The sequence below is a fragment of the Chinchilla lanigera genome, unplaced genomic scaffold, assembly GCF_000276665.1.
Source record: "Chinchilla lanigera isolate Chin_1 unplaced genomic scaffold, ChiLan1.0 scaffold00061, whole genome shotgun sequence".
Taxonomy (NCBI): Eukaryota; Metazoa; Chordata; class Mammalia; order Rodentia; family Chinchillidae; genus Chinchilla; species Chinchilla lanigera.
Genome location: NW_004955462.1, coordinates 13,881,647 through 13,890,596, shown reverse-complemented (window position 1 = coordinate 13,890,596; position 8,950 = coordinate 13,881,647). Strand labels below are relative to the sequence as shown.

The window sequence follows — 8,950 nt, the reverse complement described above, 5'->3', positions numbered from 1 at the left end:
AGGATACCCTGAGACCACATATATACCATTATGGTTGATATCTGAATATCTCTCAAAAGTCTCATGGGCTCAGGGCTGGAGCTTCTTGATGGTGATTGGGTTATGGGGGCACCTATAGATAGCTTGGTGTTAAGAAGAGGGGTCTGGTCAACCTGGAAGGGTTTATCTACCACTCTGGCTTTGCCCTTTTCCTTCTGCTTTTTAGCTGCTGTGAAGTGAAAAGCTTTCCCTTCACCATCCCTCTGTACCATGTTGTTTCTACCTTGTGAGCCAGCTGACTATGGACTGATATGTGGGCCAAAATAAACCTCTACTCCTTTAGGATGTGAGTTTCAGGTACTGTGTATCATCAATGAGAAAATGACTAAGATACACCCCAGACTATCAGGAGCTGGTGAGTCTCCCAATTTTATGGACAAGTGTACAGTGAAGGATAAAAGACAATAGACAAAGTAGTATGTTATATGGGTCTCTGGGAAGGTCAGAGCTCTTATGGCTCAGACAAAGATGTCTCTGAATTTCCCATTATTTATTTGGGTACACAACCTCAGGGGATGTGCAGAAAAGTACGTGGAATGGCTGAGGTAAAAGGGAGCAAAACTGAGCAAGGCCTTGTGAAGATGGAATAAAGACATTCCAAACAGTGAATCTTTTCTTGATGAGAGAGCTGCTTGATCTCTAAAGTTGGCAGTTTTCACCCTTGAGCATCTGAGGGGAAGTCGGCACTTCAGCTGCATTGTTATCTTGCTTTCAGAGATGTCACAGTGTCACAGGCCACTCCAGGCCTCTACCATGACCTTTGGAATGTAGAGTTCTGTTTCTGCATGCCAGCCATTAGCTCATCTGGCAAGGTGCTTAGGCTTGGGACAGACTCATGAGTTAATACAAAAAGCCAGCTGATTAATTCTAAAGCCTGCTCAGCATTGCCTTCAGTGTGGTCTCCAGCAGTTCTCCCTTTCTATTTATTTGATTGCAGAAGTTGAATCACAGGATTAGAAGGCTGGAGAGCCTTTAAATGTCAGTATGTTTGAGTTCCTCTACAGCAGACTAATAATAAAATCAGAAGACATAAACAAAGTATTGCAAACACACTTACAGAAAACTAAAACTGGGATATTTTGTTATCTCTTGAGAAATTTCCATGGGTTAAATTGATGAAGCATATCAGAAAACTTGTCTCTCTGGAAGGGTTTATTTAGCTAAAGCATTAACTTGATTTGATGGTACATCATGTCATTTTGAATTATTATCTCTTCTTTCTTCTATTTTTTTCTCAGGGACTCCAGTCAATTAATTCAAATAGATCCACAGACATCTTTTGGCCTCATTAACCTTTACAAATGGCCCACAGGGGGATTTAATATAATCGGTCCAATGAGTAGGTGTTATACAAGGAGACAGATATATATGGAGGGGGGCTGAAGAATTTGTATATGCTCCAGATATATTAACTGAGCCCAATCCCCCCAAAAATGAATTATTTCTTATCATGTGCCATCCAAAATTGTACATGGGCTGGAAGACAATAATTGGATTATAAGGTTCCATATTCAACACACAGGTGTGGATATATAAACTGAGAGGTATAATTTATTTATTTATTTATTTATTTTGGTTTTTCTCCGGTACCGGGAACCGAACTCACGACCTTGCACTTGCCAGGCAGGCACTTTGCCGCTGAGCTAAATCCCCAGCCCCGAGAGGTATAATTTAAAGTGGCTTTAGAACTCAGATTTTCAGAGGCCCTAAAAGGATGAGTGCCCAATCCAACTGATCGTGATTAATCTCTGCTGGGAAATCTGCCCATTTGATTGGTCTGGGTAAAGGAACATTGGATACATAAGCCCAGTATTCATTTCCTGCAACTGGTATTATGCATATGATACAGGATTTGATGGTAACCATAGCAACAAACGGAGGTTTGTGGGTGGCCCTGTCATTTCACCTGCCTGAAGTGAGCCTCTTGTATTGTCTTCTTAAGTTGTCCCCATGTCATGGGTTTATGTGGTTCTCGATGGCTGTGTTGTTCCATTGTCTGTTAAAACAGAAGTATATCCTTGTCCCCATGTTGTTAGCTGCACTGGACCATCCTATTTTCCTGTTTGGATTTTTTGTTACAGGACTTGGAACCTAGGCATGCTTGTCAACTTGTCTTTTTGCCAACAAAGTTCTGGCAGAGTATATTTATTTTTTGTAAGCAGGTTTAAAAATTTAATAGTGAAAGTAGCAAGGTCTAGTTGTGTTTGTGGGGGCAACTGTACTCCCCCTTTCTGTTTATTTAATCAAATCTTAAGAGATGTGCTTTCTCTTTTTCTCAAAGCATGACCTTTAGTGAATGTGCCTCTGGCCACAATTTTCTTTTGTGGCAAAAGCCCAACCCTGTCTAACTGCCTATAATATTTACAACTAACTTAGATGTCTACAATATCCCACGGCTTCGAAAAGCTACCCCTAACTGCAGTTAAGAAAGAAAGGGCATCATTTCTGTCTAGCTGCTTTGAGCTGAGAAGGGTCAATACAGGGGAGACTGCAGTAAGGGGTCTTCTCCAGAAAGCTAATCTAATGGGCTCCAGATAGAAGTCATCTTGTGGTTTAGCAGTTTTGAATTCTCTGTATGAGATCAGTCTGGTGGATCCTGGTAGCAGGACTCTAACACATTTATCATTGGTTTCATATGCATGATCACTTGGAGTTCGGCGGTCTCTAGGCAAGAATAATCAAATTTTTTTGAAAAATTAGGACATGTATAATTAAGGCATGAGCACTAGAACAAAAGGCATGTTGAAGAAAGAGCAAAGTATAGAAGCTGTTCTTCTGGGACTAGACTAGCGATTATAACCCACTGGCTTCCTAAACACCTCTACTGATAGAGTCTGATATTTTATTATAAGTTTTAGCTGTAAGAAGATGGAAAGTTTGGTGGTCTTGAAAGACAATTTTAGCTAAAGAATTTAAGCTTTTATAGATTGTACTGTAGTTTTTTCTTAATGTCCCATAATAGTGGTCAGCTACTGATGTAGCTGAAAACTGTCAGAAGTGGTCAGCAATTGGGGCACCTTTTCATATCTAGCTTATTACTATGGCATTGTTTTTATGCATCTTTTGGTTATAATTTTCTGTTTGGTTATAATTTTCTGTCTGCTCAAGACCAAGTTAAAGTGAGACCTGTGTTAATTAAAATTAACCTCTCATCTATCAAGGTCAGATAAATTTCCTCAGACATTACTTTGGAACCATGTATGGAGCCTCTCAGCTTCTTCATCAGTGTCATCTGTCAGGATGGGTATTAGTTTTTCTTGGCCATGTGGCTTTCTGTGAAAGCTTGGGGGATTAGTCCCTCTTGGTAACCTTTCTTTAGCACACCACACATTTGTTGATTCTTGTCCTCTGGGATCCAGCAACCTCTTTGCTCAGGAGGTTAGATGATTTACTAAAGTTGTAGGATCTTTAGAAAAGGTTCCCTCATGTCCTGGGTTCTCATTGACCTTGGAGGGCAAGAACTATATATTGGCTGTAATCTTAGACCAGTTGTGTTTTAATTCTGGTCTCTGAACTTTAGTTGTTGAACACCCAAAAGAGAAGATTAGTGATGTGAGTATTGCAATGGGAGCAGTGAGTTTAACTATTATACTTTTATCTGAATATCGAGCATCTTGAAATATAAAGTACAGCCAGAGGACTGTTATTCCTTATCACCCACTATTGTTTTAGTAGTTGAATCCCTGCAACATGTTAACAGAAAATAGTTATACAGTTTTACAAAGAAGTCTTGAGATCAAAAGCCACACATAGTATTTTAGCATGATAATCATTATGACATTATTTTTGTAACACACTTAAATGTCCAGCTTAGTGTAGATTAGCCTTTTTAGTCAAGAGTCTCTTTCTGATCACTAAACATTAAATCACACGAAGAAACTACACCTCATTTCTTATCCTTTAAAGAGATTGAAGAAGAAATTGGTGTATTTGAGAGGGGATCCTCTGTCTCCACAGAGTGCAATAATTTCTGTCCCCAACGAACACATTCCCGCTCCCTCCTCCAACCTGGGCCACATTTTGATATGCTAATAGGTGGGTTTCATAGTTCTCTAAACTTGCAAGTGCTGTTCTTTCCTTTCCTATACCACCCCCCAATTTGTGGGGCCTGTCCCCACTCCCTTGTTTTAGGTTAGATTCCCTACCTGAGTGAGGCAGGTCAGATGGTTAAACTTATAAACCTGTCATTTTTAAAATAATTGCCTTTGTTTAAGCTCATTTTTCCTACCACAATTTTAATAAAAACCTTTGTGATACTATCTTTGGGGCTCAGAAGTTATGAAGTGTGAGCTTCTCTGAGCCAGACTAGCCAAGTAAAAATCTTTTTTTCCCTTTCCAGACTGCATTCTTGGTTCTTTAACCATCTGAAAAAGTCTGCTGTCTTGTTTTCCACAACAGCATGTCATCAAAGAAGTTTATGACATTGAACTGCTCAGTGTCTAAGCATTTCCAGGTATAGTGACATATATAACATATACATCACAGAAGCCTTAAAAATTTTATTTAACAGGTGGTCTCATGCTGGTTTGACATACTTCTTATTACAAGTACCTGGAGTACAAGAGAAAGTCAGATATCTGAGTCTGGAAAAAGTTACTACCATAAACAATCCAAGTTTTACATCTTAGAAGACCTGTATATTTTGAAGACATAACTATATTTTAGTATACCATGAGATTAGCAGTAATGAATGTTATAGCTATATGGAAATCTTTGTCTCTTAATTTAGTTCTGTACCAAGAATATCTTTCAATGAAACCTGATTGTTTTACCTACAGAAATCTTCACCTTTTGATAACGACCAATATAGACATATTACAATAATATGTTTAGCAACATTTATTGGGGTGAGTCTCCCATAAGGCTATGGAAATTATTGGTGCCCTATTAATGAGCGAAGCCTGGAATAAGATATTTCCAGAAAGCTTCCCTTTTATTTACCAAGGGGAGTCCTGTCCAACAGTTTTCCTAAACCTAAGGGACCCCCATTTAATCTTTTTAACAAATTTTTGATGACCTAAGGGAAAGAGATCCCAACAACTGACACATTATTTCTGACCAATGAAAGACTCTCAAATTAAATACACAGACAACAATATATATTATATTTGCAAAAACAATCTCAACATCATTTTGATCAGCTGGCAACCTGGGTGGAAGCGTGACTTTAGTTTTAATGACATTTACTTTCAGTCAACTTAAATTATAGACAAATATTTTAAAAATCTAAAAGGAAAAAAGGAAGAAAAATTGTTAAGCTCAAACAAAACTGTTGTAAGTATGCTAACTAGTTACAAATTGACAAAGAAACACACATAAGACAGTTTGTTTATAAAACCAATGTGCACTCAGATGTATTTGGCCAAGTTAAATTATCATAACTCTTTTATATAAGACTAGTCAACACTTTTATAGGTCATTTAACAGAGATCTCATAATAAATAGAAGGAATAAAAACCTTTTACTTTTAATCAATATGTTTTCTGTATTTTATTTTGTCTTAAGAATTTTGGGTCTTCCGAACCACCTCTGACCCTCGTTATCTCTGGGCATCGCCCGGCCAGCAGGGATCCGCAGGTGAAGGATGCACCAAAGACCAGGTCCATGGACTTGGGAGGGGCGGGTGGGCTGCTGCATGTCCCCGGGAGCTTCACACAAGGACTGCATGTCGCTGCTGCTCAGGCTGTTCCTCCAGCCACCTGCCAGGAGCCCTGGAGGTCTTTGCTTTTGCACTGAGCAAGTGGCTGAGAGCACAGACAAAACAACAACGCTTAGAATATAATTCGATGATTGATGCAAATGAAGAAAAAACTCCAGAACAAATCATACAAGAAAAACAAATGGAAGCTAAAGTTGAAGACTTGGAAAATGAAATTGAAGAGGTGAAAGTTGCATTTGAAATGAAGAGTCTTGCACTGAGCAGGATGCAACTTTCAGCTGCACTTAAAAATGACCTGGAAAAAGTTAACACCCAGAGCAGTGTGCTCATGGATACGATGAAAGAAGTGTTGAAGCTAAATAAAACAATAATGACACTACAGCAGGAATCTTGAGAATTAGAAGAAAAACTACTTGATGTTAGAAAGAGATTGCAATTAAAACACGCTTCAGAAAGTAAGCTTTTAGAAATACAAACTGAGAAGAAACAGAAAGAGGAGTTGGACAGTATGAAAATTCAGACAAGATAAAGACCATGCAACAAAGGCTACAGATGGAGATGCAGATTACTACAGTTATTCAACGTGTGTTCCAGAACCTCATTTTGGGGAGTAAAGTCAACTGGGCAGCAGATCCAGCCCTCAAGGAAACTGTTCTGCAGCTTGAAAAAGATCTCATCACAATCTAATAAGAGTGCTGCTTTGGGCCAGGTGTGGTGGCATGTACCTGCGATCCCAGTATTCCCAGAGGCTGATGCAGGAGGATCACTACAAGTTCAAAACTATCAAAGAACTGTATTTCAGCAAAAAAAAAAAAAAAAAAAAAAAAAGAGAGAGAGAATTTTGGCAGCTCCATGCTCTCTTCCTTCATTTAGTCTCTGGCTCTGTCCCCTCTATACTTTCTGTCACTACTCAGACCTTCTTTTCTTCTAACACCATTTGTGGGATCCTTCTCTGTAAGACTTAAAATAGTATGGGGTAACATTGAACTTGTATAAGATTTGGGTTTTATATTTTCACAAACTTTTAGATGATTTTTGTTAAAGATTTTTTTGTGGCCCTGGCTGTTCTGAAGACCTATTTATAATTTTTTATTTATATTTTTAAAAGCCAATTGAAGCACAATAATCTTGGCCACTTGTGAATGGGGAATCTGTCTGTGGATTGTATCCTGTGTAGCTAGGACTTCAGACACATGCCAGCAGCCTGGCTTGGTCAAGAGAAGCAGATAGGAGAAAGCTGTTTTCTGCTACATGGCTCTGCGGCTGGCCTGCTGGTGTTGCCATTATTAATGATAGGGTTGTGGAAAATAGGATACCAGACTTTCAGATGGCTGTGGAATGAAGCGTGCACTCTGGACAGGTGGAGAAAGATTTTTATTTGGCTAGCCTGGCTCAGAGAAGCTCATGCTTTATAACTTCTGAGCCCTGAAGACGGCACTACAAAGGTTTTTACTGAGTTTGTGGTGGGAAAAATGAGCCCAGGAAAAGACAGCTATTCAAAAATGACAGGTTTATAACTCTAGCCATCAGGCCTATCTCACTCAGGTAGAGAATCTAACCTAAGACAAGGGGGGTAGGGATGGTGCCATAAATTAGAGTGGAGTCCTGGTAGGTCCTGATAGGAGAGGGAAGTCCCGGTAGAAGGGGGAAGGAGAAGGAGCAGCACTTGCAGATTTAGAGAATTGTGAACCCTCCCTATTAGCATTTCAAAGTGTAGCTGAAGTGGGAGGAGGGAGCAGGGAATGTGCTCACCTGCACACAGGAACTACTGAGATCCATGGAGGTAGAGGATCACCCTTTAAAGTAGACCAATTTCTTTCTCATTCCCCCCTTTGATGCCCTGTAAGAGTAGCTCTATAAGACATCACTAGTAGACCCTGGACTGTAATGCACATGGGTTTTTACCAATAGCTGACTAACTGATGTTGGGTCAGCTCTCAAATTCTATCTTGGAGAAAGTCTGTTAAGCACTGGAGTAGGCAAGGACCAAAAAGCAGTAAGAGAAAAATAAAGATTAACAGACAAGGAAGGGCATAAGCCATGGGGTCCTGTTTCTCCAGGAGAAGATCCTCCACCAACCTTTAGATTGGTATGATTCCTAAAGCCTGTCAGCATGGTCTCAGAGGCTTTGTATTGTTTGATAGAGAACTCTCAATCCGTTAACATAGAAACAGCACTCTTCTTGTAGGAATGCAAAGGTACCCCCTTTTCTGTATTAAACAGATCTAATGCTCAGTGGTTTTGAAGGGCTATGCCACTAAAGAATCTACTTCTTTTTGTGAGTGAGTGAGTTAGAGTTGGATTCTAGGCTGCCAGATATTTCTTTAGATAGCTTTTCAAATGTCAGGACATGTGTAATTAAGTTTACTGTTCCTCCTATAAGTCCCCCAGTGGGGCCCAAACCATTCCAGAGAGGAACTAAGTTGGCACCTCATTTGCTTCTAGTGCAGAGTGGTAGGTTAATGAGAAAGTCTACATCCCTAGGAGTATGTCTATCTTTGGGATGAGATAGACAAAAGTGCAAGTTCCAGTCCAATTTGCCAGGAAAGAGGTAAGCATTTTTACCTCAGAGCCAGAATAACCCAGGGGACAGGCAGAAACAGTTATCTACCCAATAGATGTAACTGAATTTTCCTTTCTGTTGTTCTTTCCACGCAGTGATGGTGAAGGCTAGGGCTTCTCCAGTTGAGGGTGTGGGGCTAGCCCAGTGCACTTTGTCTGGGTGGCCCCTCTAGTCTTGCTTCCCCAGTGTAGGAGAAACATGTTAGTATCAATTACTATTAACTCATTTGAACCGCATTAGTTAGGAAAGAGGAGGCAGGTAGAAGAGGTGGGGGCCATCATGGTCCCCCAGAAGGAATCTCCTATTTAAGGGTGTTCTCAACCAAACAGTAAGGGGACTGTACATTGAACAGCCTGGAGGTAGCTACTCTGGGGAGGCTGGTGATAAGCTTTACTCATTTATCTTCATCTACTTTCTTAAAGTGTTCTCTGGGAAGGAGCAAAGTCGGGGTGTAGTTGCAGTCAGAAGTGGGGAGGTGTCCCATAGTGGGATTGGAAATGAGTTAAGCATTGGGAGAGTCTGGCCAGTGAATACAGAGGGAAGCTTGGAGATTAGGTTTAACATCAGTGGCGATAAGCTCAAGTATGGGTTTTCAGGTGGTAGCTCTAGTTTCCTTATAAAACATGTTTATGATGTTGGTAGCCACCTTAGTTGAGACAGGATCCTTAAGGTCCACAGAGGGGTGACAG

The 8,950-nt window shown here is 40.1% G+C and overlaps 1 pseudogene; it reads left to right on the top strand.

Annotated features, from left to right (window-relative positions):
• The first annotated feature begins 360 nt into the window (after positions 1–360).
• Positions 361–6,407, top strand: LOC102005120 (annotated as a pseudogene).
• The last annotated feature ends 2,543 nt before the right edge of the window (positions 6,408–8,950 follow it).